The sequence below is a fragment of the Phalacrocorax aristotelis genome, chromosome 5 (assembly GCF_949628215.1).
Source record: "Phalacrocorax aristotelis chromosome 5, bGulAri2.1, whole genome shotgun sequence".
In the NCBI taxonomy this organism is placed as follows: domain Eukaryota; kingdom Metazoa; phylum Chordata; class Aves; order Suliformes; family Phalacrocoracidae; genus Phalacrocorax; species Phalacrocorax aristotelis.
In genome coordinates this window covers 56921032-56932452 of record NC_134280.1, presented here as the reverse complement: position 1 = coordinate 56932452, position 11421 = coordinate 56921032, and positions in this window count along the sequence as shown.

Here is an 11421-nt window from a genome sequence, read left to right as displayed (position 1 = left end):
TGTGCCATAGGCATGGTATAAAAATCTTGGCAGGGCAAAGATGAGGAAGAGGGTGCTGTCAAATATTCCTGCCACAGAGCTTTGGACTACTTGTTAGAGAACATATGTTTTTTTAAAATTAAAGTCCGTGTGCTTTTTTTCTTCTAAAAATCTTACAGTATTGAAATTTATTCTGAAAAAGTTGAACTTCTGAGTCTCTTCTAAAAGCGTAAGTTCTTTCTGTTTTCATTCTAACTTCCCTGAAGATGGTTGTAACCAGATACTTTTCATAAGTCTTAGGACAACAGATGTCTAAATAGATTTCTTTCCATGGTGATAAAATAATCTGTTCATGAAAGCCTGAGTTTGTGGGGACCTTCTAAGTCATAGAATACTTCCAGCCTCTGATAACATTAAATAAATTAAGAATTTGTCTGCTTTTCTCGCTACAGAGATCCATCCCATATGTTTGTTGTGCTTACTGCCAGTAGAAGGAGAGGTCAAACAGCTATTCCTTCCTGTACTGTTTTGTGTCAATGTACAAGATATATGCCAAAGAAGTTTGGGGTCTTGCATTCCAGCAGTGAGGAACTTGCCTGCTCTGTGACAGAAAAGGGTTGCTTGCTTGGTTTTTCTTTTATTTGTGGAAAGTCCACTGAACCAGCCTCTATGTTAGGAAGTAAATAGTGTTTTGGCAGTCTTTCCACGTTACACAGAAAATGTGAAGTTTACAGGGGATCATTGGGATAAATAACTTCCTTTCTGCAAGTGGTTCACTGTGTGATGGAACAATTTGAGTTGGCGTTGATTAAAGGTCAGACAGATGGTTATCCCCTTACTTGTCTTGAGGCAGATGTGCTTTTTTGCATTGTCTTTTTTTAATTTTAATTACCAAGTGTACAGCAATAGGTGATATAAGGAAAGATTCAGCTGCCTTCCTCTCTTTTTTCTGACCTGAGAAAGTACGGTCCTGACGTATACAAATCCCCCAATATCAGATCAGGCTAAATTATAGCTCTTATTGCTTCACAGACTAATTGCTTTGGAGCTAGCCTGTAGTTTCTGGCTACTGAATGGGTGGCAGGGGAGAGGGAATCTCAGGGGAAGATCATCATTCCCCACAGTGCAGTGTGCAGTGATCCTTGTAAGTGACCAATTCTATGGAGTTGGAAAGAAGGGAAATAGGGACATAGCTGTCTGTGCTTTCTGACCAGTTTTGCAATGAAATGCTTTTTCTGATGTATGAAGGAGCAGTTTGGAGTGTGGGCATTTGGGCTGTGTCTGGTCTTTTTGATGCTTTTTCCCTTTAACCAGGGTAGGCCTCTGGCCAGGCCTTTGCTTATTTCTGTGCAATAGCAGCCTAACTCGGCGAGGCTGCTCTGTGAGCTGGGGCGTGCACAGTTGACAAGGCCCCTAGCTGCAGGCTCCCACCCCTTTGGCAGAGCATGAGTGCAAATGGAGCTTTCTTGCTCTAATGGCTGTGAAAAGCAGACACAAGTGGAACACACTCTGAAGATCGATTCTGAACTGCTGAGTGAATGCTTTCAAAAACATTTTCTTTGTTTGCCAATTTGTTGCCTTTTTTTTTTTTTTTTTACTTTTTCTATGCTGTGGCTTCAAACCCTTCCAGCTTGAAAGGCAAAGATGTTATTTCAAAACCTTTAGGATCCTGAAATCAATAAATGGGGAAGATTCTCTGCTTTGTTTCTGAGCAGCACAAAAGGACAAAAGCCACCCCTTCTGGAGGCAGATGCACAGAGTGAACGTAGATGGGTTTTGGGTTTTGTAAGCTCTAGTACAGAGTGTATCTCTTGGTGAGAAGGGGAATTGTTGAATAGCAAAACAGTCGTAAACTGCATTTGGGGGCTTCAAATCAGATGACCTGAGCTTGAAGGTTGTTCTGACTTCAGTGGGAGCAGAGTTTGGGGATCAATGGTTAGGTGCCAGTTTCTCCTTTTCCTCTTTTCTTTCTTGGGCTATCCAATGTGGAAAAATCCTAGTTTTTAATATACACACTCCAAAACTCCTGCTGGGCAGGGTGATTTGGGAACCCCCTACGTAGGCCATAAGACCCCTGGTTAAAGAGCACAATTGGAGTGCATTTCTGGCTCCCTGTCTGGGAAAACTGTGGTGAATCAAAGCAGCAGTGACTTACTTGCTCTCCCTCCTGGTAGAGGAGGACCTGGCTTGCTGGAGCAAAGGGCTTACTGTCCTATGCCTTCACAAAGCATAGGACACCCCAATGCTCTGAATATCCAGAGCCCTGGTGTAGAGGGGAGCAGACTACAATCCAGAGGGGTGTTTTTTTGCTGTGTGTGATCCATCTTTGTGATAAAAGGTGGTTATCAAGCTAGAAGCCCTTCAGGACATGGTAGGAATGAGAAGCTCCCGGAAGGAGGACTCAGTTATGTGGGAATCACTCTAAAGAAGAACATAGAGAAGTGCAGAAAATGAGGTGGATCCCTAGTGATATAGCACATGGCAAGGAGGAAGGTGGACAATACAGAGTATACACAGAGTTTGGAGAACAGTAGTACATGGGAAGTGAGGAAGATGAACAGAGGGAAGTACAAAAAAAAATCTTGGCTGTAATGGGCTGTGAAATGCAAAGAGAAAGAGAACTTAAATCAGTCTCCAAATGCAAAATACATGTTTTATTAACCAGATGGAGCTGCCAGATGAACTTCTTTCCCCCAAGTCACCCGGATAATCTCTGTTCTACCGCAGCTCATCCGCTAGTCTAGCTGGCATGAGTTATAGTCCTTTACAAAATGGGCTGGTATTGCAAGCAAAGCTGACCTGTATAATAAGAGCTTTAAGTGGGGTACGAGGAAATTATTTGGCTCCACAGACAAGATTACAGTCTCCTTTAATGAAAGTTTTGTATTAGGCTTTCCAAAACAGATAGAGGGAGGCCTTGCAGCAATTGCATAATTTTAAATATTAAGGGTGTAAATTGATAAAGCCTCAAACCATGCACGAGGCTTAATCTTTCCATATTTTCAAGATGGATTGTACATTGGCTTATGAAGTTCAACTTTGTTTCTGATGTTTTAAAATTGAGTTTACTTTCTAGTACATCTTTGATTTCCTACCAGTTAGTTTCCTGAATTACAAACAGGGAACACAATAGATAGATGGTTACATCCTGTTACGTACACTTCTTTGAAGCTTTGACCCTTTACCATAGAATCACAGTGTCCTGAGTTGGAGGGGACCTGCAAGGATCATTGAGTCCAACTCCTGTCCTTGCATAGGACAGCCCTAAAATTCATACCACATGTCCGACAGTGTTGCCCAAATGCTTCTTGAATATTGCCAGGCTTGATGCTGTGACTGCCTCCTTGGGGAGCCTGTTCCAGTGCTCCACCACCCTCTGGGGCAAGAACCTTTTCCTAGTTATCCAACCTAAAACTCCCCTGGCACATCTTCCTGCCATTCCCTTGGGTCCTGTCATTGGCTGCCAGAGAGAAGAAATCAGCAGCAGCCCCTCCTATTCCCCTTGTGAGGAAGTTGTAGACCATGATGAGGTCTCCCCTCAGTCTCCTCTTCCCCAGCTGAACAAACCAAGTGACTGCAGCTGCTCCTCGTACAGTTTCCCCTCTAAACCCTTCACCAGCTTCATAGCCCTCCTCTGGACACTCTCTAGTAGCTTTGTATCCCTAATATACTGTGGTGCCCCAAACTGCACACAGTACTCGAGGTGAGGCCACACCAGTGCAGAGCAGAGTAGGACAATCACCTCCCTCGACCGGCTGCAATGCAGGGCTTGATGCCCCCCAGGGCACGGTTGGCCCCCTTGGCTGCCAGGGCACGCTGTTGGCTCATGTTCAACTTGCTGTCGACCAGAACTCCCAGGTCCCTCTATGCAGGGCTGCTCTCCAGCCTCTTGTTCCCCAGTCTGTATGTATATCCAGGGTTGCTGTGCCCCAGGTATAAAATGTGGCACTTGCCCTTGATAAACTTCATACAGTTGGTGATTTCCCAGCTCTCCAGGCTGTCAGGAACTCTCTGCAGGGCCTCTCTGCCCTCAAGAGTGTCAACAGCTTCTCCCAGTTTTGTGTCATTAGCAAACTTAATTAGTATTCCTTCAAGGCTTGCATCCAAGTCATTTATGAAGACATTAAAGAGTACCGGCCCTAAGATGGATACCTGTAGAACCCCGTTAGTGACTGGCCGCCAGCCCGAGGTAACCCCATTTAATATAACCCTTTGAACCTGATCCATCAGCCAATTGCTCACCCACTGCATTATGTATTTACCCAGCTGTATGATGGACACTTTGGGAGGATACTGTGAGAGACAGTATTGAAAGTCTTACTGAAATACAAAAAGACTTCCCTTAATCAGCTAGGTGGGTAACCTTGTCATAGAAATAAATTAAGTTTGTTAAGCAAGACTTCCCCCTCATGAACCCGTGCTGGCTGGGACCAATCACTCTGTTGTCTTTCAGGTGTTTTTCAGTAACTCCCCAAATAATCTTTTCCATAATTCTGCCAGGCAGAGAAGTGAGACTGATGGACCTATAGTTACTGGGGTCATCCCTGTTGCCTTTCTTGAAGACTGGGACAATTCTTGCCAGCTTCTGGTCAGCTGGGACCTCTAGATTCCCAAAAGCATTGAAGAATCTTTGAGAGAAGTCTCGCTATGACATCAGACAGCTCTTTAAGTACCCTTGGATGGATGCCATCAGGCCCCATCGACTTATAGGGATCTAGCTGGAGCAGCAAGTCCTGCACAACTTCGGGATTGATTGGGAGTTTATCATTCCTACAGTCATGGATTTCTAGCCCAGACCCATCATCGGTCCCTGTGGGGACCCCAGAGCCCATCATTGGTGTTGAAGACCGAGGTGAAGAAAGCATTAAATGTCTCTGCTTTGTCTATGTCCCTGTTTGTGAGGTGACCATGCTCATCAAGCAACGGGCCAATGTTATTTCTGGCCTGCCTTTTGCCATTAACATATTTTAAAAAGCCCTTTTTATTGTCCCTTACAGTACTGGCCAGCTTCAATTCTAATTGAGCTTTGGCTGCACAAATTTCCTCTCTACAGTGGCAAACGGCATCTCTGCAGTCCTCCCATGTTGCCTGACATGGATGTCCTTGTTTCTTTGCAATGAGTTTTCAGTGATTACTTTGACTTGAGAAAGTAGAATGTATAATTGCTCTCTGCTAATTTTATTAAGGGTAGTTCTCAAAATGAAGGATGGTGTGGAACTGATACTTCAGGCAGGAATTTTTTCAAAAAGCTGATCATTGGTCCAGTAATGCAACTCAGTTGTACTATGCATGCATGATGCATGCTGAGGCGCATGAATGGTGTGTTTAGTCCAGTGTGTTTTCTTTGACAATTGCCAGAAGCAGAGACATTTCAGAGAAAACAATCTTGCTTCTGTGACTCCGCTGTGGTAGGAAATGTCCTGCAGAACCACTCCAAAAACTGACTTTGCTATAAAAAGAACTAAGAGCAAAAAAAATTTTTCTGCTTTAGTGAGCATAAATGTTCTTACTGACACAAAAATGAAGTCTCTGCTTTTGCTTGTGGCATGTTGAGCTGTTTGGTAATTCAGTTATGAGTAACAATTGTGTGTTACATGTACACACATTCAACAGGATGCTTGAATAAATTGCTTACATAATTGTGCAAAATGGAACAAATAATTTGCTGTGAAGTAGGTCCTTGCAAACAGTAGTTTACCCAAGAAACTCTTAAGGACAGCGTGGGAGACAGGAAGGGAAGAAAAGATAGGGAGAAAAATTGAACAGAGGAAGCAGACTATACAGATGAAATGAAGATGCAAGAGCACTGAACACTTGGGAACAAATAGCATGAGCTGGCCATGAGTGGACTCATATGGTTATCCTGGGTATAGCTTGGGAGTGAATATAAAATGACTATAACATGGTGCTTATTTTCCCATGTTAAACCATAATCTTGAGTATGATAGTAGACAGTTAAGGGTCAGTCTTTGTGTTGCACAAAAATCTTGACATATCCCTTTATTTCCAAAAATATACTATTAATAATAAATGTCACAGTAATCATTATGAGGCTACAGCTCATCTTGCATTCAGAAAGTGGAAATCTCCTTTACAAAGTATTTCTGGTTTTTTGTCATTAGCAGTTACTATTTATATGCAGTCACATAATAACACTAGACAGTAAATGGTAGTAGTCAAGCAGATTTAATTTTTTTTTAAAAAAAAAACAACTTTTCATGTGAGACCCAGTCCTCACCTCTACTGAGAACAGGCAGAGACATAGGCAGAATCTGTGTTAAGGTTGTTATACTCCAGCCTACAAAATTGGTGACACTCCATCTTTAGTCTTTGTGTAGATCCACACATGAAAATTATGCTGATTTTTTTTAATAACAGAAGAGTTTGCACACAAGCCAATCGATTCCTAAATCCATCTGTCAGACCAGTATGTTATGCACTGTAAATCAAGAAACTCATGAAAAATGAAAAGAGGTGTTATCATATTAGAGAATTTTTTTCTCTATGGCAATACATATATAATGCCAGTTCCCATAATCGACTAGACTTTTCCCTGTACTTTCAGAAGCCTGCAGGCTAAATGGAAGTGAATGCCGTGGGCATTATGGTCTTGATTATATGGTGTATCCATTTTCATATCCTGGATGTCTGACCATAGCCTCTGGGCATCTGTAACAGAGGAGTAGGTCTACTAACTCATGCGTTTGTTACTTGTATCTACAGCTGCACTTTATAATGGTTTGGAGCACTTCTGCTGTTAAAACTACTGTAAGAACTATTTTGAGTAAGTCACCCTGAATGGCTAATTTTGTTCTGGCTATTAGGTTTCACAGGTACAGCCCCTCATTAGATCCCAACTATTCTTGCCTGAGACTGCCATGCTTTCCAAGTTCTGTTTTCATTCCTTTTTTCACTTCTGTTCCTCTAATAACCAGTGTCCCCATGGGCACCTAAAAGCTTACACAAGCTTGAGTCACTCAGAACAATGTTTCAGTATTAGGTTTCTATGATGAGAATGTGGGGTGTCATGCAGAAAACAATAAAATATGTTTTTATAGAAAATGGAATTGGAGGGTAGGAGAGAAGAGGTATAGGGAATTTGTATTTTACTTTGTCAGCCTTCTGCAAAATGGTATCTTGCTTTTCATTCTTAACATTTCTATCGTTGGGAGGAAAAAAAGTAAGAAGTAAAACTTTTTTCCTGTTAAATGCACTAGTTTCAGTTTCTGGAGTTTTGACTTCTTGCTCAGTGTTTCAGTTTACCCACATGAATATACATTAATCAAAGTGCAAGAAGAGACACTTTCCCTCTCCTTAGTGGGGTAGAGTCTTGGTAGTGCTAATAGAACCTAACCAGAGAAGTCATAGAAACTCAAAGTAAGCAAGCTGAGCAGTCTTTGTAATTTTTGTGAAGTAGTTTGCTTTCCCATCTTGAAACTCTTTACTTACTGTCTTCTCCTGCATCTTGTTCCTGAAATAATTCTGCTGCTTCTCAATAAATTATTTCCTCCAAAGCATTGTGGAGCCCAGCTACTGATAGTCCCCCCAGTGTATATATCTAGCAAAATGCTCTGTTGGGTCATGACTGGTTGAAATTTTCATTGGGGATCTTGTTCCCAGAAGTCTGTGCCTTGAGCCTGTGGGTACAAAAATATATATAAACAGCAATGCTTGGGGGTGGTGGTGGTGGTATTGGTGTGGGTTTTTTATTGTTTTTAAATTGTGGGATATTTTTTAAGAGAGTCTCAGCCTGAGTAGTGGTAATTTTAAATAAATGTGTTTCTCTGTGGTGACTAGAAGCTATTTGACCTGCCTGCCTTGCTGTATTGGTTTGGTGTGCCGTTCTCCTGCATGGAAGCAGGATACGGTATCTATGTTTGCACAAATTGAAGGTCCAGTCCTCTTGGCTGGCTGTGCAGAAGAGTAAACTACTCCACCTGTGCTTTTGCAGTGGTCGTGCTGCTTGGCAAGTGCCTCCCCAGGCAATTTGATTCCTTTTAAAAAGACTTTCTGTCAGTCTGAAATTTGTGCTCCTGACAGCCCTGGTTAGTGTCATGCAACTCACGTAGCCAGTTCAAGCAGGGAACGAGACTACTGCAAAAGGTAATGCACAAGAAGAGATGCTCTCTCTAGCCTTGGAGAAAATGGCTGTGCCTGTGTGTCTAACCTACCTATCTCACTTTCCTACAAGACTATGAAGGCTTGGGAGGCTCATGAAAAGTTATGAGTGAAAAGGCTGAGAATAGGCTGATTGCGTAAGGATGAGAGATGTAAAGGTGTTATGGTGAAAGCCCTACAAGCATCCCATGCCAATACCTGAAATTTTGTGTGTGTGTACAAGTTGGAGCAGTTGCACTGAACATGATACGTACACATAAAAGGCAGTCTTTGCATTGAAGCATTCATGGTTTCAAAAGGCAGCAAAAAAAAAAAAAAGGAAAAATTTCTGCTATTCCCATTTTACAGAAAGGAGCAAGAGAGAGATATGAAATATTTAGCTCAAAAATGCCCAGGAAGCGTGTGATAAAGTGGGGAAAAGCTTGAAGCTTTTGTGTCCCAGTCAGCGTTCTAAAGAAGGACCAGCTTTTAAGAGGCACATGTCCTGAATACTCTGTTATTAATAGTGGTTTACATAACAGCTTGTAGCCCCATTTCAATATTACAGAATAGGACTCACTCTTTTGTCAAAATGACCTGGATTTATATCAGCAGTAGTAAAATACTGTTGCAGTGAAGGGCTGTGAAGAGCGGGGAGGGAGTATGAAACTAAAAATAAGAAATATGTACAGTACATAATTCTAACAATGTTATCTGAAAGACAGTAAAAATAGACTCAATTAGATATTGTCAGAGCTTTTTTTCTCCATGCAGCTGCCTAGCCAAATATGACAATTTTTCAACAATATAAAAGTTCTAACACAATGCATGATACATTGTACTGAATTCATTAACACTTTGCTACCTTAAACATCATTGTAAGGAAGGAAAATAATGTAAGGAAAGCTTGTCATTTTTTGTTGTTGTTCCTTTTGTTTCTGTGACATGTTTGGAATTGCACGCCTGTGAGAGTTTTGTGATCTAAATTTAATGATCCTAAAAGGGATTTAGTAAGATATTGTTCTTTTCTCCTGCAGACATCCCTAGGCTGAGTGCTACATGAAAAGTGTGACTCAATTATAAAAAAAAATGTAATTTATCTTTAAAAATAAAAAGCCTTTTCATGCAGTACTTCCACAGGGGCATAGTCTTAGTTAGTGTAGAGCTTTCCTAGCTCTGCTTTGCAACAGTGTAATTCCTATAGAATAAGAATTTGCATACAGAGTACAGAATATCTATGTGCACAAGTGTACCCTCCCTTTTCATGAATAAAGATATTATGATGGCAATCGATATATTTGGCTGTGATTTGGCATTGAGATCTGCAGATCTCTGCTCTCATTCAGTGTTGTCAATTTACAGAACTAATAGAGTGGATGTTTTGAGATTGACATGTCCAAAATTATTGGGGGTTATGTTGGAGTTAAAAGTAGGAATAACACATTGATCATATAAAATAAAAAACCCCCACTGCTTTGGGCATGCTGTTGGGCTTAAGAATATTTTTTGTGGGTATAATGGGCTCTGTCATGTGTATATGACTTCCCATCTCACTTGAACTACAGGGAAAGCCTCTAGGAATGAAGAAGAATCTGATGCATTTTTGAAAGGAAATAAGGCCAAAAACTGGGAAAACATTGGTAATTGGGCAACATAATAAACTTATAAATCTCTTTTTATTTTCCCTTTTGTCTCAATTTAGTTCAACGTATACTTCTGGCAAATTATCTGGAAATATTGCATTCTAAGTTGGACAAAACTTAACCAGGGTTCTTTTGTTATGTGCTTTTACCCATAGCCCTGGGAATCAGGAATTATATCTATCCCATGTGCTCAAAGCATGAGCAAAGAGGATTGCTATGATTAGTTAATCAGGATATAGTAGGTGATAACAGTTAGCTTCTGGGAAGTTAGGCTAGAGTGCTTTTCACTCCTAACAAGGAATTCATAGCTGTATAGATCCAAGTTTCCTGTTGCTGTCTTCTGCGGCACCTAGCAGAAGTGGTCATTCACTGCTGTCAGTTTGACATGCAGTTTGCATTGCTATGTATACATGTACATGCACATACTGGATTATCTCTGCTTCTCCTTTCTGAAGTGGACTTGGAAAACTGCTTCCTCTTTCAGACACTGGTCACACCTTATATGAAAGGATTGAAGGAAGCTTATGAGGGTGAAAACTACGTAGAGGAATCAATTTCCCTAGGAATCGGTCTTAGTATTTACACTGAAGAACTGATAAATTTTTCAGTCTGATAGCAGCCTATTTCAGCTCTTTAAAGATATTCCCTGTATAAAATTCTAAAGTTTCTTGGCAACTATGTATCAAAATCAGGAAGGAGATGTTGGAACTGAAGAACTTCGAATTTGTAAATCGCCACAATGTCCTTTTCAACGATTACATAAAGGTTTCCTCTTTAGTTGTGGCACCTTATCCCAAATTAAACCAGGTTCTGCATGGAAAGATACTGTACCAGTCAAACACTGAAGAGATTAAGCCAACTAAAGAGAGTAGCATGCACTGCTCACTATAATATGTGATTAGCATGAAAGGGCAAGACAATATTTATTAGGGAACCATTAAACAGTGCAAAAATAAAAATTATGCTGGAGATTGGGAAACACCCTGTGCCAAGGCAGTGCTCTCATGTTTCACCTTCTTACTTTCAATGTAATACACCAGTCTGCACTGGCAAAAATAGTAGACTACGTGAAGGGGAAATAAACCCCCAAACTCCGACTGGATGTCTGCCTGAAAGCCTGGAAATAAACTGGCCAAACTAGAGATGTTTCAGTCATCACCAATCTCATGGGAGCAAAAGATGACAGAACGAGCAGTGGCTCTTCTAATGACATGTGAGGTAGAAAAACAGAAATTATGGAAAATATGTGTTTTTTGAATGTTATAGAAAAAGCGTGCCACACTGAACATTCATGTCTATAGGCCTAAGGAAATTAACTCTATCCAAGCCAAACCCAGTAGAGAAGTGCCTTACAGTTGGTATGAGCTATGCCATAGGAGAAAGACATGGAAATTCAAAGAGCAAAATTTTTTTTTAAGGTATGGAGGGACCCCTTAAACTCAGTCACTTTCTGCATAAGCTTACTGAGTTCTTTCTTCTTACCATTCCATACTGTGTAACAACAGCTTCAGTTCCAGCTGAGCCAAGAGTACGCATCTATCTTCGGCTAGAACTTTTTTAACAAAGTCTGTAATTACAATTAAATTTAAACCACGTACTATTGTATGTGTATGCTAGTAAAACATTTCTGTTGCACCTATCTATAAATAAAGTGTAGAAGAGCCTTAAAAAACCTACCCAAAGAACTTCATGGATGTTTTGC